This window comes from Zonotrichia leucophrys, chromosome 11 (genome assembly GCF_028769735.1).
Source record: "Zonotrichia leucophrys gambelii isolate GWCS_2022_RI chromosome 11, RI_Zleu_2.0, whole genome shotgun sequence".
NCBI classification, from domain to species: Eukaryota; Metazoa; Chordata; class Aves; order Passeriformes; family Passerellidae; genus Zonotrichia; species Zonotrichia leucophrys.
Window position 1 is genome coordinate 10975082 of NC_088181.1, and position 25230 is coordinate 11000311.

Genomic DNA, 25230 nt, shown 5'->3' on the forward strand with positions numbered 1-25230 from the left:
GTATTTTGTTAATAAATCTATGTCTCTTTCCATTTTCTTAAGCATTTCTTACTAGCAGTGGGAGCTGCCTTGTTGTGAGAAGCTCCATGACAGAAATTATAATCTGGTGTACTTTATAGCTGAAGCTGGGTAGTGGATATGGTGGTGTTATTTTCTTCCCAAATGGAAACTGTATCATAATTGAATGCAAAAATCTGGTATCTGACCTAGATTCATAAAATATTAAGGGAAACCTGGCTTCTATTTTAAATGTCTTTATATTCTCCCTTAGAACTGTGCTGTTCTAAAGACCATTTTAATGAATATGCTCCTTTTGTCTGCAGATAACAGCCAATGCTGCTATTGGAAATCCTTTCAGACAGAGAGAGGGGTAGTATGTCTTATCATATTCGTGACTTAAAGTTGTTAGAGGCAGATTTATTTAAAGATTATAAAAGGCAGGTCATCCTGTTCCACCTCTGAGCTTAAACTGTTTATCATTGAAATAGACCAAGTCCACAATACCAAGTTTACAGTAAAAGCACAAGAGAATGCTGAAATTTAATGTTCATTTGTTTGCAACTTCTCTGTAAGACTACATTAGAAAAATTGGAAAAAATATGATGTTGAATCCCTGTTGTGTTTATACATCATTTACTTCAGAGGAGAAAAACCCAAAATGCTCTGAATAATCCACCTGCATACAGAGGTGGATTATTCAGAGCATTTTGGGTTTTTTTTCTTTTGAAAAAGGATAAATAAATCTTTATGTGTGCATGGTGTTAAACATAGTCAGAGGAAATCCACAAATTCAGGCCATAGTCATGTATAAAGCTAACAGTTGTTCATACCTCAATTCATCACAGGACTTCTATCATTCCAGTCCTCAACTTTCATCGGGGAAGCACTGCTTTTTTATTTTGAGAAACCAGAAAAAATACATCTAAATACATTTAGATGACTATAAAGGTAACTGATTTGCAGGGTTAATCTTCTGCAAGGAAGAGAAGATTTGCCTGGCAGTTATTCTTCATTTGTTAGTAAAGCACCTATATTGCTATCAGGCTCCTCAGCAAAACTCAGATGGACTGCAGTAAAGGGGTTTAACCACATTGATTCTTCCAATGTTTTTCACATCAAGGTGATAGTCCTCTTGAAGCAATAAAATCTGACAGAAATGACTGTATTATTTCAAATCCATTATCCAGTAATATTAAACAGCTGAGTCAGAATGTACATGGCAATTATTTGGCCCGACTAAAAAATATTTTAAACCTAATGAAGTCTAAGAGTAGCTTTGCTGTATCTAACATCAGTTTCCTGTAAAGTTATATATGTACAGTATCAAATCACTTCGGTGTACTTCTTTTTCTATTATTATTTGGGGGCAAGTGCACTAATCATGTTCTCTTGATTTATGCTTAAAACCAGCAATTAATTACCACAAAGACATATATAAAAAATAAAACCACATTAATACAAATTTGGAAAATTTTCTTGGAACAGTATTTCAGTAGAATAGTTCTGAAAAAAAATCATATTTTCTAATCTAAATTTGACTGAACAATGTTAAAAAATATAAAACTAGTAAGTAAAATTGATGACAGTGCTTCTAACAGTTAATACTTCTCTGATCTGTCTCAGCCTTCTTTTAAACAACCAGGGCTATACTGTTAGATCCTATCAGACTTCATGGTTTGTTATGTTCTGCAGTGTGATATCCTAGAGGTAGCTTGATTTTTTTTAAATGCTCTTTTCAAGGCTGTGAAACATCCTACAAAGCAACAAGAAGCAATTCTTTGTATGAGAAATGTAGCTGTTCTTTGTTAAAGCTGTAGAAGAGGTTTTGAAATGCTATAACTCATGTATTCTTCAGAAAAATGCAGAGAGTACTTTTGAAGATGGAATTGCATTGTTTATTTGTATAATTTTAGAAACAATTGACACCTGTAATTTTGAGAACTAAAATTAGTGCTACTCATGTCTATTAAATCCGAATATAATGCACTTGTTCTATAATTTTCTGGTCATGTATTTTATCACAGTCATTTAAGAGCTCTTCTGTGAGAACTTTGTGTAGATTTATTTCAGGTTCATCAATTCCTACGTTTCCCCATTGATCTGTTCTTGTGGTAACAAAAATGCATGTTCATGAAGGGTAGATGAAACAATAAAACCTCTGAACTATTAAGACAACAAGTATATTTGATAGAGATTGGATTTTTAAAATATGCATTGGTTTATATGAATTCTTGGGTTAATTATGGAATACAGCATGTCAAAATTGTTACTGAATTTGTATTTTTTTAAGATTAGGAATCACTGCCTTTTATCTTTTGAGATAAATATCCTGCTGGTAATCAAACAGTGTAAATAAAACTTGTGATTTTCGGAGATCGTTATGCTAATTATCCCCTAGATCTGAGTTGTATGCCAAACTGTTTAAGCCATTTAAGATCACACTGAGGTTTTTTTGCATGTTGCAAATTAGACAGTTCATGGTTATTTCTTAGATATGTTGATCACAAAGGGTATCTAACAGATTTTCCACTACTTAACTGTACCACTTGCTTCTTTCTCTTTTCTTCTTGTCTATGATGTATGATTAATCATAGATTACTTCATTTTGTTTCATTTCATTTACAACATTTATGAGCTTCACTTTGTCGGTATGAAATGCTTGTCCCCTTCTTTCCTTTCCAAAGTGGCATAATTAGTGTTAGCATCTTTTTTAACAGGCTACATAAAGTTTAGTGGCTGGATTAAATCAAGTCATTAACATAATGTGCTATACAATTTGCCCCTATCTCTTTTCGTTTCCAGTACATCAAAGTGCCACAGAGTGCCAGTGTAATTGGGCCTTGCTAGCTTGTCAGGTTCAGTCAGGCTGATGGCTGCTGCTTTTACTAAAAAGCTTCCAGGCATGATAATTAATAGAGAAAAGAAGTCTGAGAAATGTAAAAGTTTGGACAGTTCTCTATGAATATTTCATACATTTGAATAATCAGAAGTTAACATTATCAATTTGATGTATAATACATTGATTAAAAGCCTTGTTTCAGATCCTCAAAATAGACATCAAAACTGGGAATTTGCATTTTCTTTGGCATGGTCTTTATATTAAAAAAAAAAATTAAAAAATCTTTTCTCTTCCATCCCCTCCTCCTTTACACTCCCATATCTACAACAAATCCATACAGGAAATTATATAGCATTCAGTTTTCACAATAAAATTTACTGCTGTCAACTTCCAAGTTGTCTTAAAATGTGCCATGAGGCAATTACTGGCAAACCCAATTTGTTTGGTAGTGGTTCTGGTTTTTGCTCTCTTTTTTTCTTGCAGATGCCACAAGTGCATTCTCTTGCTCTAACAGCAGTTTACCGATAGCAGCCATTATCTGTACCTGTAAATTAAGATATCAAGTTGTAACCAATTTTGACATGGAAATCTTTCTTAAACAGCAAAAAAGCCATACCAAGTGCTCACGGTTCTCCTGGTGAAGGGCACAAGCTTGTGCTAAGGCGAGAAGTTGTAAAGCTTCAAGGTTATGTATAGCAAATCAATAAAAACTATTCCTTTTACTGTTTTTTTTTTGGGTACAATTACTTGAATATTGAATTACTTGTATTTCCACCTATGTGCTAGCTGTATTCATTTAAAAAAGGAAATTATTTGGATATTGTATTGCAGTTTTAAATTTTGGCTGATATGATTCCTCTTTACACTTATTTTCTGCAGGACATGAATGTCTTTAGTGTACTTCAGGGAGATTTTTGAGTGTTCAATTTTTTATTTCTCAACTTGGCTTGTTTTGTGGATTTAATCTGAATTTAGTGAATTTAGAGAATTAAATTTCAGGGTTTTAGTATTACCCTGTGTTACTGACCTGGCTCAATTCTACCATGCCAGAAATACTAATCCTTTGTGTTCTCCTACTCCTGTATAGAAGTAACCTCTGTTTCTTTGTGTTTTTCTTCTGTAAAAAATTGGGGAATTAAAAGTGCTGCACCAGCATATTTAATAAAACAAGAAATAAAATCTATGAAACAGAACCATCTTATCAGAGTATGATAGCAGCAACTTGTAAAACTTTGTAGTCTGTGCTTTCAAAGACAACTGATTGGTCTAAGATTAAAAAGAACCATTTGCCATTCTCCACCTTTGAGGTGGTTGTTTGCTGGGGGTCACTATAATCCAGAAACTGAAGTAAAAGTGAGTTTAAAGTATCCAGGAAATACCTAAGCTGTGTTTTGCAACTGATAAAGTGTGAGATGACAGAAGTTTGAGTAGACCCTGTGCTGAAATGATGGACTTACAACTTCTATCTACCACTTGTCAAATACACTTTGAAGTTGTAATTGAAAGCATTTACTGCAAGTCATTCTTTGAGATAGAAGAAATAAAAGAAGATGGAGAAATAATACCAAACACCAAACAGCAGCTTTTAAAATGATTGAAAACTACATAATCTTAAGTCACTGCCCATTATTTTTTTAGGTAACATAAAACAAATTAGTCAGAATATGAAATTAAGTAGAAGGCCAGATTTAAGGCTGAATATCTTTTTTTCCTCAAGGAATTTTCTGCCTTTCATGCCTTTTTAACTTAAGAATTATGCTTCCCTTTGAAATGAAAGGCAAGTTTACACAACATTTTAATTTCTTAATTATGTGACTGGTTGGTACCTGTGTACCTCACTGGCTTTGAGATTTGAACAAGTTGATGTTTGGTTTTTATTTTTTCTGATGGATCAATTGAAGATGAGTGATTAAAAATTAAAAAAAGTGAAGTTTTCTCTTGGAAACAGTCTGCAGGAGTAGGTGTACCTTCATTCAGGACAGTAACAATATTGCTTATGAAGTTTTCCTAGCTTCTTGGGGAGAAAATAAAATTCAGAATTATGCAAGTTTATATCTCACCAATGAAACAGGTTCAGATATATTTATATTTTTGTATTATCCATCCCTAGAAACAGTTTATCTTTAAAATCTGTTAGTTGTGGCTGTGCCACGGGCAAGGTGCAAAACTGAATCTTTAAAACCAATTCCACTTCAGGAAAAACATTGAACAATTTTATGTTTTTTCTTCATAAAGGGTGTGAGGTGAGCTGAAGAGAAAGCAAGGACTATGCAAGTGATCAAAACTTCTGTTATGAGCAAAGTGCAACTGTGACTTCATGATCAGATGTAAAGTTTTCATGGTGATGGTGGGAAAGCACACTTCCCACTAGAACCTTCTATTTTCTAAAATATTTGGTGCTCTGTACCTAATTAGCAATTGTCATTTTGGAAAGAAAAAGAGTTCATGGCTGGTACATTACAGATTTCATAGAGAGTCAGTACCTAATCATTGAATTGGCTCAAGCTGTAGCAAGTAATTAATGCCTTTGAAAATATAAAGGATTAATTTATGGTGGTCTGAAAAATGACGAATTTGGACTCTCCACTAGGTAAAAAGGCAGCAACCAGAGTTCCCTTCATTGTCACAGATAGATCTTTACATTCAGTGTGTACTTGGTTCTAGCAAGAGATGAAGGGGTTGCATGGAGCCTTGTCTGGCGCTGATCTCTGTCATTACATTCTTCTCCTGGCACATGGCAGGGCAGTGATGCTGGGAGAAGATTTTCTGTGCCTTTCCCCCTTCAGTAGGGACCACAAGAGTTATTCAACAAGGAGAGAGAGATCTCTGCCCCAGGTCTTAGGGAGAGTCTGAGGTGTATGTGCTTTATTAAAGTCCCATCCATGTGGAGAAGGAGCAGGGAACATTTCTGTATCCCTCTTCCTGTTCTCACATCTACACCAGTGTGGGGGAAAGGTAAAAATAGAACATGTTATTTCTCACATGAAAAGTCACTGCATACAGGACTAGAGTAATTTTTTTGCAATATGTATTTTTATGTGGATATGATTCTGTGTTGCCCTGTTAATCATAATTACTTAATGAGTAATGTTTGTGTCTCTGTACACTTGAATTACATTGATGTTCCTGTAATAGCATTTTTTGTGGCTCTGTTCTGACATTGTTAATAAGATGATCACAGGAATTCAGCGCTTCATAGACCAAGAGGATTATTTCTCATTCAGTAATATATTTGTTAATCAATATTCATAGTGATTGAAATACTGATAGCAAATGGATGATTACTTGTGATTATTGGAGAATAGCTTATAGTTTATCTTATATGCTCTTTGCTTGAAATAGAAGTGAATAAGTGGACTCTGGAAATAAACATATAAAATGCTAAGGAGTAAAGCATGCAATTTTTTGAGCATTGGTAGATACAGGATTCAAGTTGATCTTACAGTTTAGAAGTTCCCTTTATTTAGAGTTTTTCAAGGCAATATATTAGTTAAAACTGTGGATGTAAAAAATAGGAGCGTTGGTCCTTTCAACTCAGCTGTTCTGTGCAGAAAGCACAAACTTATTTTTTAAAGCACTTCTGTGGGATACTGTTGTTGAGTATTTGAGACAGTTGGAATTCTATTTTTCATAACGAAGTGTTAGCCTCTTATTGTAACCAAAAAGGAAATCAAAAAATGGAATATACAGCTGCTTGTGGATGGCAGTCAAGACTAATTACAGAATTAAACCAAAGGTTTTTAATCTTAGAAATCAGAAAGGTGAGAAAAGTTGAGATTTCGAATTTGGATGTAATGTCCAATGCATTTAGTACTTACATTAATCCTAAAGATTTTGAAGGAGTTTGGTGATTCTTCCAAATCTTTGGGTAGCATTAATTACAAAGAGTCAGTATTAAATGGTAGAGAAAGCATTTTGACATAGACTAAGTATCTTACCCATGTTTTGTTTTCCTAACCTGAAATGAAAGCACTGAACCACTTTCATTGAGACATTTTTGAAAGTGTTTAATATTCTTCAATATCTGCCCATAATCTGTGTTAGGTGAAATTTTGTATTATATTTTGTTTTAAATACTAAATGTAAAGACTGATTTTATTCCCATTAAATAGAATTATTTGTGGGCAGTAGTTGACAAACTATCCATTGTTCACTTGAACAGTACCTAAAAAATGAGAAAAGGCTTTAAAAAAAAGCAGTTTAGGAATAGATTAGGAATAGATTTAAATAACATATTTCACTCTGCATCATAGAAATATAAATGGTTGTTTAAAAATGAATTCATATCATATATTGGATGTTATATATATATATTCAGCATGAGTACATAATGTGAGTGGTTTTCTATTAATGATGAAATATGACATGTGAGCTAATTCTGTTCTTAAGAAGTTCTATATTTTTGTTTTGTAAATATCTTTTCTAATCAGCTTGTGTTCTGCTTTGTATATGTTGTATTCAAATCTAATATCAATAAAACTGGGACTCAAAATAGACTTGACTGTTAAGCTCCAAGATAATTTGTTATTTTTTCTTATAATTTTCTAGTAGTATGGCTCAGTCATTTGCTTCAGTTTAAGTAAGAAATCAGAATACCTGAATTTACTGCACTAGCCTTGAAAAAGTGTAATATTCTTTGCCTAGTGTATGCAATTACAAGTGTTAAATATGTCAAACAAATTTTAAGATATGTAAAAGGAACACTTTATAATACAGGATATTGTATTTGGACTTGATTCATAAGCTACTGTCTGTGTACAAACTAGTCTGACATAGCTGCTAAATACTTTGGGGTGAACAAAACCACTCAGCATATCCCTTTAAATACAGATGCTAATACATCTGTTCAGTGCAAGAAGAAAAGAGTTGTTTCTGAAGTAAAATTAGACAATAGAGCCAATTTCATTTTTTATGCATGTGAATGTAGAGTGCTTGAGGTTATTAGTTGAAACTGAGTAACCTTTCCAGGCTTTCATCTCTTTCTTTTCAAATTTGAATATGAAAAGCATATTCAAGTCAGAGACCATCACTTTAATGACATTTGGCAGTCATTTGATTTATTAGATTTTAGAAAAAAAAATTCCTTTTAAATATTTCATCATTCTATGCTAATCCCAGTAATATTGCCAGCTGAAGCCATGTACCTGTATTAGTGGAGACAGAATGGTGTGGAATTTTTTCTGTCATCCTAGTAAAATTTCCATGAATCTACTGAATAATAAAACAACCTTATTGAAATATTCAGATTTGGGTTTTTAGTTAAAGTGTCTTAGGATACATAATAAAAGGAAATGTCTTTTGAAAGGAGGGGGTAAAATTACTTCATCAAATATTGAAAGGACTTGACAGCAATGGAAATTGTTCTATATGATGGATATTTTTACAATAGGATACACCTGCTTTTCAGTTTGATTAATCATATAATTTGCTTGGGGAAATGTAAGCTATCTCCATAATGAATTAGAGTATTGACTTGCAGTTTGAACACTGAATCTAGAAAGCCAGTCTTCTGCATCTGATTAATACTTCAAGTGATTTAAGTTAAAATCAAAAATTGTCAAAATATTTCTACATAGGGGAAATATTTTTAATAAAGATATGAACTTGAAAGAAATGAAAGAAGTAAAAAGAAATTTTTTTGACATTTCTGTACTCCAACATGTTGTGTTTGCTCTTTGAAGAATGTTTTCTTTGAATGCTCAGCTACATATTCCACTTTGGAAACCAGAGTGGCTTTTCTTTCTTTAAATTACATGGGGAAGTACTTGTGACTTTCTGTTGAGTCTGACATTCACACTTAAATACAGAAACCTTATTACAATGTATCTGTACACAATACCATTGACCTTGCTGAATAGCGTGAGACAATTTTACAAGGAAAAGAAAAATGTAATTTTACTTAAAAGAGAATAAGAAAAGGTCTGATGAAGAATAGTTGTGTTTAATTTTATGATATTATTAATTTGAACTCTTAAAGGTATGTTTGATTTAACTAGTCAAGTTCAGTATATGAAGTTGAATTCCATATAAATGCAATTGCACTTTATATGCCTAACAATGGCATATAAACTTGGTGGATTTTTATTGAATGGGGTATAGTCTGCAGTAGGCACTGACAATTCTCTTCCGTTTGGAAAACTTTGGTACCTAATATTACTGAAACTGTTTCCAGCAGTTCCAGGATCACTTTGCTGTGTAGCTAAAAATAATGGCAACTGAAATTAGTGGTTCAGATAGCATTAGTACATAAAAATAACCATAACCTAATCTTCTTCAGTAAACTATGATTATTGCAAAAATATTTTAAGCATCAAATTTCAATCAGTATCTGTTGCAACAATATTCTTAACTGCAAACCATGGGGTTTAGGTTCTTGCTGTGTCTATGTCCAATCAATCCATCAGTGTTAATTGTACAAACTACCTGATGGTTCACAGGGATGTTTGGTTTGTGTTAACACTTCATGAAACACAAAATAATTATTTTGGTTTGTGTTTTGTTACAAATAGGAAGTTGAAAAATCTGGATTAAAATTACATCACTTGGTTTCACAAAGTCATGGATTACATCAGATGAAAGAATACAGCAGCTGAGTGTAGAATGCAGGTGAAGCAATTTCCCTGCAGAGGACAATCCACTGTCACTTCCAAAGCCAGCTGGTGCTCAGAGGAGTGACTGTAACCATAGAACTGGTGAGTGGGACCTATCCCTGAGCAGGTGTGTTCCTTCCCTAAAATTGTCTTATGAAAATGCCTGCAAGAAAGCCTATTTCCTATACATTATATTTACATTTATCTCTGTACTGTTGTATTTGTCATTCTTCCAGCTCTTTGGGGAAATAGTACTGCTGGTTTTTAAGAACTGAGAGCAGGATGCAATTATTAAGTATAAACTAAAATACAAAAGTAGGCTTGTGTAAGAAATTGAAACTGCAATATATTTAAATTTACTGGTAGCACATACATGTTAAAATTAGACTTTACACAACTATTTGTTTTTAAAGAGCATGACAAACTAATTTTTCTATTGATACATGATACAAAGGAAAAGGAAAAATTCTGTCCAACCATGTACAATTGAAATACATTTAGAGAAAATATGTCATGGACTTGATTATCACTTGTGATTACTCAGTGTATCTTTAATTAGAATTTTTTTAATGGGAAATTACTGTATTTAATACTAATAAATTGCTATTTACTTAGAATACTGAATCCTGCATGTTGCATATGCTAGACTCTTATAAATGAACATCTGAAAGCATTCAGTCTCAATCCACCATTGTGATTCCAAGGACATGGATCTTTGAGGGCCTCGGGAAAGAAAAAGAAGCCCACCAAGAAAACAGTAGTTCTGTGAAGTCCTGAATTCACTGAGGCTTCCTTCTATTCAGACAAATGGGATTTCTGGCATCATGTGCTAAACAAGACACTGCATAAAGGAGAGCTCTTTATGAGCTGGAGAAGTTCATCTTGTTAGCTGCTGTAGGCACTTCTCCAGATGTTCTAGTTAGGCTGACATAAATGGAATATCTTTTTCAAAACCTGTTGAAATAATACCATAAGCCAATGAAAGCTTCTTAAGGATTTTAATTTCTCTTGCTTTTTGAATCTCATTGCTTTGAATATAAAAAACATTCACAAGATACAAAAGTCTTACACAATTCTGATTCCTGGGTATACTAGTTATAGTCTAAGCATAGTTGTATTTTGGGTATTTACTCTGCAAAGTTTAACTAAAAATGCAGGAAAGATATGATGAATACAAAATAAAATTTCAGAGTTTTAAGGTGATTGTGAAATTCAATACATTTCAAGCTGTGATATTTGAAAATAGCATCATGCTTTGGAGAGACTGTAGTTCATAAGGGTTTCCAATGTGGTAGTGCTGTATTTTATTTTTTCTGTTATGCTTTTTCTATTTACTGCTTGGGTATGGATTATAAAACTGTTTGAACTTCAAAATATCCCAACAAATCAACATTAAAAGGTGGGGCATGGCCTTAATTGCTTCAGAACTGTATTCTGCAGCATTATACTAATGTGGTTGTTATTTGTAGAGGTTTGCTTAGATAATTGGGTGTCTAATTTCTACTCAAGATTAGCTTTGTGCATAGGGGGAAAAACCTAATGAGTCTGCTTTTTGATAATACCAGTTGAGAAGCCAGTAAGATAATAGTAATGAAATCTGCATGTGTGTTTACTATAGCTTTGCTGCATCCCTTATTCATGTCTAATTAGATTTGAGTATGCTGAATATTTGAGGTTAATTGAATATTTTCTTTAATAAAAACGAGATTTGCATGGGTAGAACAAAATTTACTTTGAGCTTAGAAGGAAACTAATAGTCTTTTAGACTTTTGCATGGAGAAAATTGGAGTAAGTCCATAAGTAATCTAAAAAAATCACTAATTCTTATAATAAATAAAGCATTTTATATTATCTATAACTGGAACAGATTGACTGTTTTAAAAACATCTTAACTGTTACAGAAGGCTTCATGAGATTCATTGCTTTAAAAACATTTGCAGTTTTTCCCATACTATTTGCACATATTCACTATCATTGTTTGGTATGTGAGATAGAGAAAATTAACAAAACCGTGTTGAAAAACAAGATAGTAGAGTTCAGTAATCTGGACATACAAGATCCCATGAATTTCCATTTTCACAGGTGGTTCAAGCATGTAACTTAGCATTAATTGGGTTTTTTCAACTATGACTCTTTCACTGAGAATGGTTAGAAGATAATTTTCTTTCTTCCAGAGTCTTGGAATAGAAACTTGGATGGGGGAGTTTAGACAGTTTAGGATCATGGTGCAAACATCTTGATTGCCCTTGACATTGGGGGGTACCTCCTGATGACCAGAGTGACTGAGAGGACCTATTGTGTTTGGTACAACTGAAAAGACATATTAGAATATCCGAGAATGCCTCCAAACACTTCAGGCCCATACATTCAAAGAGCAGTGAAAATTGCCAAATTATACTGTGGTACTAGAGAACAGAGAGCAGAAATTGAAGGACGACTTATGAAACCTGGCAAAGGTTTTATATCAAATCTAATTGGGAAGCAAAAACTTTTCTCTCTTAGAAACGTGACTATTTGAACAACTTGAAGTACAAAAGAAAGTAGAGAGGAGAGGTTTGGGAAAGATGGGATGTACTTTTTATTAAAAATAAATTTCTAAAGATCCTTATTCTGAAAGTGGATACTTCAAATGTTAAGGCTTTGCATCAGGAAACATTACTATAATTCTGTGTGTTTATTCCTTTTCTACAATAATTTCAAGACTGTGGAGCATTTTTTTTTCTTCATTTGATGAAAATCAGCTTCATCATGTAGTTGTTCAGTTGTGTTAGAATGCGAACTATGAAAAAATTGAACTATAGCAGAACAGCAATATTTTGAATTTCAGAGATTTCTAACAAGGCTCCATGGTGATTGTAGTCTTCAGCTTTTATTACTTCTTTAGGACTAACTTTACAATTTTAATTTTAGAGGCAAACTGTCACGAGTTAATTTTGAATTATTTTTGCAATTAATTGGATAGAAATATGAGATGTTCCATGCCTTGCAGCAATGTTAATGCTTCTAAGTTCAGGCAGTACTAAGGGGTGCTATGAAAACATGTTATTCATCAGGATCTAAAAATATATTTTCACTCTGGTTAATCATTTTTCCCAGACTTGAATGAAGTTCTTGTGCTGAATGTATTACTTACTAGTCTGAATTTTTCCATTGAGTGAAATGAGTTTGAACTCTTTAGGTTTGTTAATAATTTGCATTTAAAATTGTTTTAGATACAGTATTAGTAAACTTAGGAAATTCCATTTGGGATGCTTATGGGAAAGGGAAGGATCTGTTGATGTGGCATTTCCTTTGAAGTTCTCTGGCTGTCCATCTGTCTCCCTGCTGCCTCCCCATCACTTCCTGTGGTGGCCTTAGGAGCACTTGGCCATGAGAGCAGCACATGTGGAAAGTCATCCACATGTCCAAAAGAGCAGCAGATGACAATAACAGCTTCTTATAACCTAAGAAAGTAAGAAAATGTGAGTGGAAACTAAGGATTCAAAGGCAGAATGCCAGTTCTTTGCTTTCTGTTAGTAGAGGAAAAGGTGGGAAATTGCAGATTCCTTTGGTTGAATGACTTAGCCACTCAGGGACTGGCCTGGCTGTTTGTGCTAGGAACCCATTCCTAACCCATTCCTAACCCATTCCTAACCCACTCCTAACCCATTCCTAACCCATTCCTAACCCATTCCTAACCCATTCCTAACCCATTCCTAACCCATTCCTAACCCATTCCCAACCCATTCCCAACCCATTCCCAACTGCACTTCTGCTGGCATGAATGAGCTGGCCAACAGCTTTAGGGAAAACTGAAAAATCAACAGCTCTGGGAAATGGGCTCCCTAGGACTCATAGAGATGTGTCCTTCAATAAATCCCTCTACAGGAATTGAGACCTTCTTATGTCCTCATATTGCTGTATTCCAATATCTCCTTCCATAGCAGAGTTGATAGTTTCTGTTCATACAAATAAGTTTATTTTTTGTAAAGCAAAAGACAGTATGAGATATGTTAAAGATTTCTGTCTGCACAGGGGAAGGGGAAACCTTACTGTGAGGTGGAGAGTCAAAAAGAATTGTTGTGAGTACAGTGGCAGAGTAACTAGAAAAAAGTGAATATTAAAAATGTTGGAGTTTAATGACAGACTAATTTCTAGCTCCACCTTCTCCCCTCAAAAACAAATGAAAACTATTCTGAAGAGCTATGTTTTATTCTTAGGGGGCTACATTCATTCTAGTTCTGTCCTAGCAAAACCCTTTCAGTTTCATTTATTTTTTTATTTATTTAAAAAAATCTTGTAAAACCTTTTTAGTCTTTATAATCTTTCACAGTATTTTGCTGATATTTGCAGACAGATAACATTTGCAGGCAAGCAGCTACTTTCTCTAAAATAAGATGCCCAAAAACTTCTTAAAGAATTTCTTAAAACTCTGCTTCTCATTCTTCTAGTGTGTTTTCCAAACCAAGGCTAACTTTCACTCTAGGTCATATTAATAGTACAAAAATTAAAAGCTGATCCCTGTGTTTGTATTTTAAATTAAAACAATGAAAAGCTTTCAGAGCACTCACTCACACTCCCCAGGCTGTGGATTTTCTCCAGTCCATTGGTCTAGAGGTTTCTCTTATTGAAATATTGTGGCAGGAAAGGAGGATTAAATTACTGAGGCTGTCAAAAAGGACAAGCACTCTGCCATACATTATCATTATCACTGGCTTCCTCAGTGGAAGAAAATGCAGTAAATCACTTCAAATACAAAGCAATAAAGACCACTGGCTTTTAAAATCATGAGTGCTATTGCCATTAACAGAAAGTGACAGCTATGTGGCATGCTTAGATGCTGCCTGTATCTTTTTTGACAGTGTGCACATAAACCTGCCAGTGACACACCATTAGATCACATGACCTTTCAAATTTGATTCTAGCATTGTTGCTTTTCCTTATGAAAAAAGGAAGGAATGTTTGTTTTTCTTTGTTCTTTTTCTCATGCTCTTCTAAAAGGTGAAAAACATTTGATACTAATAGTAATTCTGATTTGCTTTGCTTGATGAATGTGGTTAAGGCAGATAATTCTGCAGACAGAGGTCTCAGGTCTGTTCTAAAGCGAGATCTGCACATTAGCATGTTCATGTTAGTGATGGAAAACTCTGGTATAGATCTCAGTAAATAATGCTTGTGTTTCACCTTGTGGTTGGTCCCTTTTGAGGAGGTTGGACTGAGGAGTTAATACCTAACTAACTAACTAGAAAAAAAATTGTTTCAGCTAGAAATGATAGCTGCATTCTGATGGGACAATTGCTTTTATTTCTTTCTAGTGTAGGTTCATGTGGCATGGAATTCTGCAACCTCACCTAATGCTGGTTTAGTGCTGTGGTTTGGGGTTAGGTTTGGGAGTTTGGTTGGTTGTTTGGTTTGTTTTTAAAAAATCTGTTCCACAGAAGAGAGAATCTATCACCAGTATTCCATCACTAATGAATCTGAAAAGCACATATCTGCCCAGTTTAGTGCAGGACATCTGTTGCTTTCTGAATTCAGGACACTGCTAAGAGTCTAAGAGGTGTACGAAGTGTTCCTTGGTCCTAGAATTTACAGAAATAAATAAATAGATAAATCAATCAGTAGGCAGGTGAATACATATGAGAAAGAATATAAATTATTCTTGTCCAATTTCATAATAATAATAAATTTGTTCATATTCCATTTTTTTGATTGTGATAATATGTACATTACTTATACAGAATGAATGACATCCTTTGATTACATTTTCTCTTGAAGGTCAATCATAAAACTGGAATAATCACTAATTTAAAGATTCATTTGATTTGAGAAAGAATAGGATGCATGCTGATCGTATTTGACATGTTGGAGTTACTTGTAAATCTTTTAAATATGTATTTATTCACAAATCACTGATTCACTCCACAGTGAGGAGGAGTGATCTCTCTTCATTTCATTTCTAGATCTGAGTTTCATGTCTTGGCCAGAAAACAGGTTTTACTGGAATGGAGCAGGGAACACCATGAAATGATTACTTGTTGGGATGGAAATATCATACCAAAACAATTCTTAGGTTTGGAGTTTAAAAAAAAAAATCTGAAAAATGCTTAATAAGCAAGCAGATGACTAATTCTGCCATACAGAATAGAAAAGTGGATAATGTTCTACTAAAATTTGACAATACTGAGGATAAAATACTCCTCTTTTTTTCTTTTTTTTTTTTTTTGCTGAGGGATAAATTAAGCAAAGGGAAATAGCTAGTCAGTGTGCTGTGATTTCTCCTCTAAACCCTTGGATATTTTTAATAATTATTTTACAAGCTTAAGGTGAAAGGCAGGTAAGATTACAGTAGTGAGCTTTTTCTCTGGACAGGAGGGTTCATCTTTCTGCCATGGTGCTGTCCCTGTGTTTGTGGGTTGTTCTCTGCAGTCATTGGTGTCTTTGCCTTGGTTCATGCTGAAATTTCAGTTCTGCACTGACTAAATGGGAAGACAGGAAATTCATCAGTAGTCCAGCTCCCCACTTGATCCTAGCAAGAGGACCACCAAGAAAGAAAATTTATGGTAAGATTGTGCCCATACAGCGAAAGTTTCCAACTCTGTGCATTTTAAACCTGGCCCAGTTCTATCTCCAACACGTGTTTTCTATCACAGGCCTTACAAACTGGTATCAGAGCTTTTTCAGCTGAAACAGGAACTGAACTAAACTAATGCTTTAAAGCTCAGGAAACCAAATTATCAAGGATATAAATATCATTGAAAATTGCCTGCAGATGGTTTAGCCTGACACTTTATTGGTGTTTGTGCTAGGCCAAATTATAGCAACATAGGCAGTGTATTATGTCTATTAAGTAGTGTATTAATTTTTTTTTTCCTGTCACAATGAATGTTGCTGGAAATGATACTCATAATGATTGGATCCATATTAGAACATAAATAAATGGATAAATCACATGCTATTTTTGTCTTCTAAAAGAATAAACACTTTTATGAATAGCTCTTTAAAAAGATATACTATTATAATAGATAAAATTATTGCTAAGCCAAAGTTGCAACTATAGGCTAATTCTATAGTTGAAACTGAACCAATTTGACCTTGAAAATAATGCATTTTGCAGCTTTATACCCTTTTAGTTTATGCTTACAAATAGGTAAATGCTAGTTGGAATTCATATGGAAAATACATATTTTTAGAGTCCTATTTAGGTTGGAGAACTTTCAGGTCATCGAGTTCAACTGTTAACCCAGCAATGCACTTTTAAATATCTCCAGGGATAGTGACTCCACCAGTTCCCTGAGCAGCCTGTTCCAGGGCTTGACAACTCTTTCAGTGAATGATTTTTTCTTGATATCCAGTCTAAAATTTGTTTGGAGTGGAATTCACTCTTCATTAATAAAAGATTTCAAAATAAAGTTGATTTTTTTCTGCTTTCAATTTCATTTCTTGGTATGGAATAATTTTAGAAGTTTATTAGAAATGTTAATTTTAGCTCCACATTTGAATTAATGGATTTAGTTGCAGAAAATGCAAAAATAATCAGTATCAAAAAAATAAAGAAAAATATGCTGTTAAATAGACTTGTACAAAATGTAAAATACATAAGCATGAGGTAGTAGGAAGCTAGGAAGACTGTTTGAAATCCTTTTTAGGTTACTAATTGTTGAAAACCACAAAGATGGCTCTCCTCTTTTAACAAGCATATTTTCTTTATGTTTTCAGGCAGTCATTATCTCTGTCATAAATATGGAGGTTTTGTCAGAATATTTGCTTTTCTTATGCCTGTGTTGTGTGACATGGGTAGCCTTTTTGTTTTGTTCTTTTTCTGTATAATGGGGATTAAAATTCCTTATAAATTTTAGGAAGACATGCTTGCTAATATTTGTAAAACTTTGGAATAAAAACAGGATACAGAATTATTATTTCAGCATCAAATAATTATCTACTTTCCCCATCATTATCTATGTTCATGTTGAAGTCTCTTATTCATTTAACAAGACCCAATTTCTGGCCATCCATGTAACTTTTTCTAAATGTGTCCTAGTTAATTTTTTTCTTCCAGTACTGCCTTTCAGCATTTTAAGAGTGTGGAAATTTCAGTTGTGTAGTGAGCCTTGCCTGATTCCCCATGCCAGGCTGCAGCTGAAGTGCCGAGACCTGGAGGTAGAGTCTGTGCTCCTCTGACACGTGTCAGCAGAGACACGTGGAGAATGGAGGAATCCATTCTTCCAACAGTCACCCTGCTGTGATAACAAGAGTGAACAGCTTTATGCAAGAGGTTTCCAGGCTGATCCTGACAGGTGCATCATTTCTTGGTGGGAAATGATTGTTATTCCGAGGAACAGGCTATATGAAGTCATTGTTCCCCAAAGTAACAAAATCTGTGCCTCCATGTTATAGAATAGAGCATGTGTAGGGTGTAAGCTTCACATTAATATACTGAATTCATGAACAAAGTTTTATACTTGCTGCTTAAAAACTCTGGCCTTTGGAATAAAAAAATTAAAAATTGGATCAAATTTGCATATATAAGAGCTTCTGTCCAGTTTCTCTAAATTACCTCCTGTGATAATGCCTTTAAGTGTTGTTCTAAAAATAAAAATAAATAATCATTCAGGTTTTCACAGTAAAACATGCTTTAAACTCAAAGCACTTACTGTTTTTTCACTTTTCTTTTGAAAAACTAGTTTCATTTAGTTCTCTATTTTTTTTTCTTGCACTGCCTAGAAATTGTCTTCTCACATGGCTTTTCAACAAGGTGTTAAAATTTCTTCCTCTTCAGTAGGTTTGGAATTCCTACGAGGAAATGTGTACTTATACCTGGGTATTGCAGAAAAGAAATGTGGAAATCAGCTAGAGAGAAAGCCTGGGATCCCAAAGAGAAATATAGCAGAGTAACACTATCCATAGCTTTACTCATATTTTGTGTAAGATATCCTTTCCTGTAGCCTTGGATGTAATGTAACTTGATGCCAACCCATTTGAAATTATGCCTATTGTAACATTTTTAGGTTGTAAAGCTCACAGACATTCACAGCTTGACCAATGTTGCCAAGACATACCAAATGTTAGCTCTAAATTCCTGTCATTTTGTCAGTCTCGGTGTTTTTGGCCCCAGCACAAGCCACTAACTCAAGCCAGCTCCAACACAATACTGGAATTGTGTGTTTGAAAGGAAAGCCATACTTGGAGGCAATGGGTGTAATTTAAGTTCACAGAAGAAAAGCATATATTTTGTGTAGTTGTTTGTATAGCCAAATAAACAAGAATTGTACCATGGGGGTGTGGGAGGGGGAACAAAAATGAAACATTTCTCTAAGTCTGTGGATCTATGGATCTATGGCTGCAACTTCTCTGTCCTTCTAGTACTGCTAAATAATACTGAAGAAGAAGGGAAGATTTAAAAGAGAGGATCTTGGACTATTCTTGTCATGGAAAATGTTGAAATTAATTGATAAAGAGTTCTTGCTTATGTAGTGGAAGAATAAAAAACATAATGCAGTTTTGCCTTTTTTCCTGGTTTTTAGAGTTGATTTTTAATCCTTTTCGAAGGCTTTTTTTTTTGTTTACCCTAAAATTTACAGTGCTCAGTGATACCCCAGAAGATGAGCAGAACTTGAACGTGAAGATACTGATTATGCTGAATCTGTTTGAAAAATATATTCCTGAAGCAAAGAAATACCATTGAACAAGCCATTGGTGGTGAGTTTTAGAGACCAATTTCCTGTAAACTTTTGTAGCTTAAAAATGATTTGTTGAATTTCTACTTTTCTCTTCAAGATTTACTGTGACAGTAATTGTTTGACATAGTGTCAAGACGAAATTCTTTTCTGTTAACTGAAGTTTTCCACATTTATTTGCAAAAGTCTGCAGAAGCTATTACTGTCATTCCTTAAAATATGTTTAAAAAAACCAATACCAAACAGCATCCCCAGTTCATAATTAGTTTATAAAACCTAAGAACTTTAAGGACATTTCTGCTTCCTGTAATTCTCTATTTTGTACAATATACTTCATTGTAATAGGACTATAAATATATATCCATATATATATGTATTAAAATGTCAGTAATTCTGTATTGCTGATGTCTGTATCTTATTTAAGGTTCCAGTATAAACCCAGGGTAGTTCAGGGTTTTGTGTCCTCCATACCAAACTGTATTGAGACAATGTGGGTGTAATATTGGGGGGTTGGTTAGGGGTCACTTTATCCTGAGCACTCCTCTGGAAAATCCTGCGACCAGCCCTTCACTGGGAATTCCCAATGAGTAGGAGCTGTGGAATATTCCCTTGTGTGTTTTTGTAGTGTTGAGTGGTTTTCTAGTGCTCATAGGAAGGCTGGAGAAGGTTACTCAGTCCTCTCACAGACAGGGAAGGAAAATATTCTCCTTGCTTAGGGTTTCCTCTTGCCTGTGGTAGCAAATGCATCATTACTAATGGTGCATTTTCTCCCTCTTCATTTCAATCCTCTTTCCTGTTGTGGTGAAGCTCAGGGAAGGAGCTGAGAGTATCTTTGTGATAAAGCAATCCCTCAGTGGGTGCATGAAGCAGCTCCAAGCCTGGACACAAGGTGCCCTTTGCAGAGCAGGAATTCTAGTCTGCCCTACTGGAATGCCAGGCCAGGGTGACTTTGCTACTTCTGTTCTTGGGGGAAATTACTCAGCTATGTATTGAGCTGAGTATTAAGAGAAAGAAATAGACTTTTTACCATTTCCATTATCATACATGATTTGCATCCATGCAGTAGCTAAAATACTCAAAGTAGAGTATAAATACTCAAAGTTTCAGGAACATGATAAGGAAAATGCAAAGAATCAAATCTCCACACCCTGGAACAGTAACACATGGATTTGATGCACTTTTTAATGTGGCTGAACACTTCAGTTTTTCTGCACTGATAATTTTTTCTCCAAGTAGTTGTACAAAAGCACATCTCCTCCAAAAAGGTATTTTTAGTCTCTCACTGGAAGATTCTTTTTGTTCTGTATTTTAAGGCAGTAATTCCCATTGTCATATTTACTATTTGATAAGATTTATTATTGATATACATATAATCTTTTACCTTCTCTCATAACTCTTAAAAATCATAATCATCCGAGAGGATTATTATGACAGGAAGGGACTGGTTTTTGTTACTAGTTATTGTTCTGTCAGAAGTTAATCATTATTATGTAATGACAGCTATTTCAATATTGAGGAGCATTTCTTCCCTAATCATAAGACATTTGAACTAATTTTTACTGTATATGCATTATATCTATTAAAGTGATAGTAAAAGCTAAAAATACTTTTATTCTTTTTCTTATCCACACTTCTGCCCTTCCCTGCAGATGCTGTGCAGTTATGTTCTTCTGTTGAATCCATAACATGTTATTTTCTGAAAATTTAGAAACTTCAGAGAATCGAAATGAACTTTGCATTAATATATGTCAGATCATGGCAGAAGAGCATGTTACTGTATTTTCTTAGACAGATTTCTTTAAAAAGGATCTGTTGTCAAGATCTGGACATCAACTTCAATTAAATGTTAAATAGATAAATAGAATTCCTGAGTAATATGTGCATTTTCTTCTTCATTCACTCTATTTGAGGACTGCAAGAATGGATCCTTTTCATATCTTGTTCCTTTCATTGCTGGTTGTGTGGAAGTGGCCTCCATGAAATTTGAAGCAACTAAATGCATGGCTAAGCAAGAGGATGGATAAAAAAGAGACTTTATAGTCAAGACATCTAACAATAAGTCTCAGAGATAATATGACATTATGAAAAGTGATAAAATAATGTTCTGATATCATTAATTATAGTTATCCTGTTCTTACAGTAAAAACGGTACTGTCCTCTGAAGTCTGCTCTGAAGGTGACAGTTCACTGAGTGATTTGTTCAAGAATATACAAAATGCTTTGGATCTCTAAGAGTAGCATCCAATCTTAGGTCTTTCAACAGGGTAAGTGATGGAAGGTTTATCCTGTGTTTTCCCTTCTCTAAACCTCTTCTGAGCTATCCCAGCAGCCTAGAAGTTGCAACGTGAAGGATCATTGCATATCCTAGAGTACTTATCCTAATTATTAAATACATAACGTTGCTATTTTTCAGCTGTGTAATTTGCTTTGAAAAGATATGCTGTCAAGATTATTTGTTTTTATTCAAATTCCTTCTAGAGTCATGTTAGGCAGCCTCAGTGCTTTTTGTGCAGGACTGGGAAAGAGCCTCATTTTTGACTTAGCAGCATGTTTTAATCACAGCAGTAGAGATTCTGGCCCTCTGGGCTTACTTAGATATTGTGAAAGAGTGCAATTTTAAATCATGTCAGCTAATTTCTGTAACATAGAAATTTGAAATACTGCTTTAAAACCCACATACACAAAGATGAAGGTAGTTAGTTTAGTCTAGGGGAATTATCATCTTTGCTCATACTTCACTATTTTACAACACACAAAAGCTTGGAATTTAAATAATTTTGCATTGCACAAACTGGAAAGAGAACTTGCTATTTAAATACTAATAATTGTCCAGGCTGACTTGGACCCATCATACACACAGTATGGAAAATGCATTAATTAGTATATTTTTTATTTTAAATTATTTCTGACTATGCATATATGTTTTCAATAGAGCTTGGAACACCTTTATCTACACATTGTGAAAAATTACTAATTTATGTACGCAATTATTATACAAATAGTTTTATTTCAGAGTTAATTCCAGCCCTGATAGTTTCTTTGATGTACATTCTAGTTCTTAGAGTGCTCAGTTTCCAGTAGGCTGAGTACCTGAAAAGTAAGCTTTATTATTTATTTACCTCTTCCTTTTTTTTTTTTAAACATACACTGGGAGCCTTTTAATCTGTCCAAACACTAAGGAAGATTACCAGAACAAAAGTGAAACCTTAAATGAAACTGCTAATGCTGTTTTGTAATGTTTCCTTTCTAGTTTTTGATTCACAAGGTGACAGTGCAGTAATTGGAAAGCTCAAAGGAGCACTGGAAGCCCTCCATGCCTGCCCTCAGCCGAGAGGGGAATGCAAAGATGACTACGAGGCATGAAAGGAAGTTTGCCTACGCAAGAGCCTTCTCCCAGTGTAAATGCATGCTCGATAGTGCATCAAAGATGAGATCTTTGTAATTCCTGCAGTATATTTAATGTATAATTTATATGAAAAGGACGCTTGATTTGTAGTTGTAAAGTTTTGTATACTTTTCAGTCTGTTTGTTTTTATATTTCCCCCCTAAGGCTAAGAATATCTCCACAATGGACAACGCCTTGTAAATAATTAATACCTACATGATTGAACGACGTGCTTTATTTGCATTTTTAAGATTTTTTTTCCTACATAAAACAGTAATAAAAATGCAAGTCAAAATTTTAATTTTTAATAAAAAAACCATAAGCCTTAGAAAACTGATTAAAAATACTTTTATGTTATCCCTAATCACCCCGTTAAATGGAATGCCTGTGATTAGCCTCATTAAGAATTTTATACTGTGAAGATTTTATTAAAAGCAATATATGAAAATTACTTGGATTAATGTGTTAATCTGCCTCTTTAAAATGCTAATATCCATTTTATGCACATTAAATCTCAGTATGTGTTTTCTTTGATGCATGCAGTTCCTATCAATTAAATATAAAAAATTAGGCTAGTTGCAGGACTTATTAAATTACTGCACCCTTTTTTAAAATAACTTTTACCCTTCTACTAACATTATAATCAGCTGTTTATGGTTACCATAATTTGAAGTAGGGGGAGGGCAGGCACAATCATTTTCTGTACAGGAGATGATTTACTTGCAGCCAACATCTGTCACAGCACAAAAAGAAGCCATAGACTATCAGATTTTGCTTCACCTACTTTGGGCTTTCGGGATGGGCAACTGTTTTCATTTGGGTTTTGTCACTTTTAGAACTTACATCAAACATATACAATAAATTGTTGTATCTGAATAACTACTGTCTAGTGTGGAAAGTTAATTTTACAGCTTTTAACCAATCTCAGTGAAGGGTTTAATTGATATTTTTAATGGAGCTGTGAATCAATGCTGCAAAAGGATTGTCTCTTGAGAACGAGGATATAATACATTTCATTTTTTAATTTACTTTTTTATTTGTCATTTTTTTCAAAGGATTTTATAGACTGGATTTCCACTGTTTGCAAACAGGCTATGTTTCTTCATAAGCATATGTAAAGTATTCAGAGAGATAAGTAATTTATTAAAATCTACCTAATTTGCCGTGATATATTAAATCTCTGCTTCAGTGATCACAGACCATTTCATTTAGAGAATTAGGCATTCCCTCTTTGTGTGATTAAAGCTCTGGAAAATGAGTTCTTTGCTCCTATTTGTGAACATTCAAAGCCTGCTAATGGCAAGAAGATGGAATAGATTATGAGACAATTCATTACAGTTCAACAGAAAAAAACCCCTGCTATAATGCAGAAATGCAAGTATGAATATCTGCATATAGTTTGAACCATCTGTGCTCTAATGCCTTCAGTAATGGCTCTTCGTCTTCAGTAGGCTTTGAAATGACATCCATACAATATTAATTTGTTGATGTACATTATGAGGCCAGTGGAATGAATATATTCTGACCACAGAAATCTCTGAATTCCAGCATGGTCTGCTGGTTGACTCCATTTTAGGGCTTACCATCTTCAGTAGGGCTTCTCATCCAGGCTTTGCCAATCCTCACAGCGTTTCATTCCTCTGGAACTTCAGGAGACCACAGACAGCTGCATTCCTAAACCCCTCCATTCCTCAGTTAATGGCCATATGTTTGTTGTCATTTGGGCTGGCACTTAGTTCATCATTTTGGCCACTCTTTCTAGCTTTTTTTGGCTCTGTGCATCCATATTGTCAATAAGACTGTTATTATACATTACAATAATTCGAAACAGCCAGATTCAACACTGAGATTAACTGAGTGGCTTTTTAGAAATTTAGTTGTGGTATTCTGTCAGGAGGTTCTTATTATTCTTCTAATACTTTGCAAACCAAACTAAATATCCTGCACATAAACAAAGAAGCAAATTGTATTGAGTTTTTGTGTGTGACTGTTTACTGACTTGCAAGAGAACTATGTTAACTGGTGCTTGTTTTCTTCTGAAATAAACCATGTGGTAAAATTAGAAAATCAGTGATGTTCATCTCACTTAAACATTTACAGTAACACCCTTAACACTTAATCTTCGCCATCTGAAGTTGGAAACTTAGAAACCAAGAGTTCATATATTCATTAAACACAGATCTCTTCAGTAAGTTACTGCAAAATATTCCAGTTGACATTTGGTTACATTGTGTTAACTGCTCTCAGTGACTCCAACATTAACATCTATAATTTGCCTCAGGTTCCTAGACATATTTCTTCGTAAGGCTCACTGTTACTCAGTTTCAGATTTTAAGAAAATAATCCTGATTTCTATTCATGTTTATTGCTAAAACAGATATAATATTCAGCAAGGATTTTCCCAGCAGATGGATTGTATTATCTTATGCAACATAAACATATGATCATACCAGAAAGTTTTGTTCTTGCATTAAGTAGTCTGTATTTCCAAAATGCTCTTAAATCTTAATTCTAAATGCTACATTGTGCAGGGAAAGTGGAAGACGTAGCCAAGTACTATTTTGTCTAGATTTTAGCAATGATAGCTTGAAGAAAACATGCATCTATGTAATCTCTAGGCTCAGGTACAAAGGAGCCATATTAAAGCTGGGTACTACCATGCTTTAAAATGTTACTCAATAACATTCATTTTTGTGGAATAGATGAATTTTTTGCTATGGTGTAACTTGGTCATCACAGTGGTTCTGCATAAGATGAAATTGC

The 25230-nt window shown here is 34.1% G+C and overlaps 1 long non-coding RNA gene across 4 annotated transcripts in view; it reads left to right on the top strand.

Annotated features, from left to right (window-relative positions):
* The window catches only part of LOC135452722 (uncharacterized), a 47035-nt gene extending 24111 nt beyond the window's left edge, over nt 1-22924 (top strand). For all 4 annotated transcript variants that reach the window (XR_010441683.1, XR_010441681.1, XR_010441682.1 and 1 more), the window contains 4 exons: nt 9349-9531; nt 18987-19104; nt 21223-21346; nt 22333-22924. This is a non-coding gene — a long non-coding RNA (uncharacterized LOC135452722). The remainder of the gene's footprint in view (nt 1-9348; nt 9532-18986; nt 19105-21222; nt 21347-22332) is intronic.
* Nucleotides 22925-25230: the final 2306 nt, after the last annotated feature.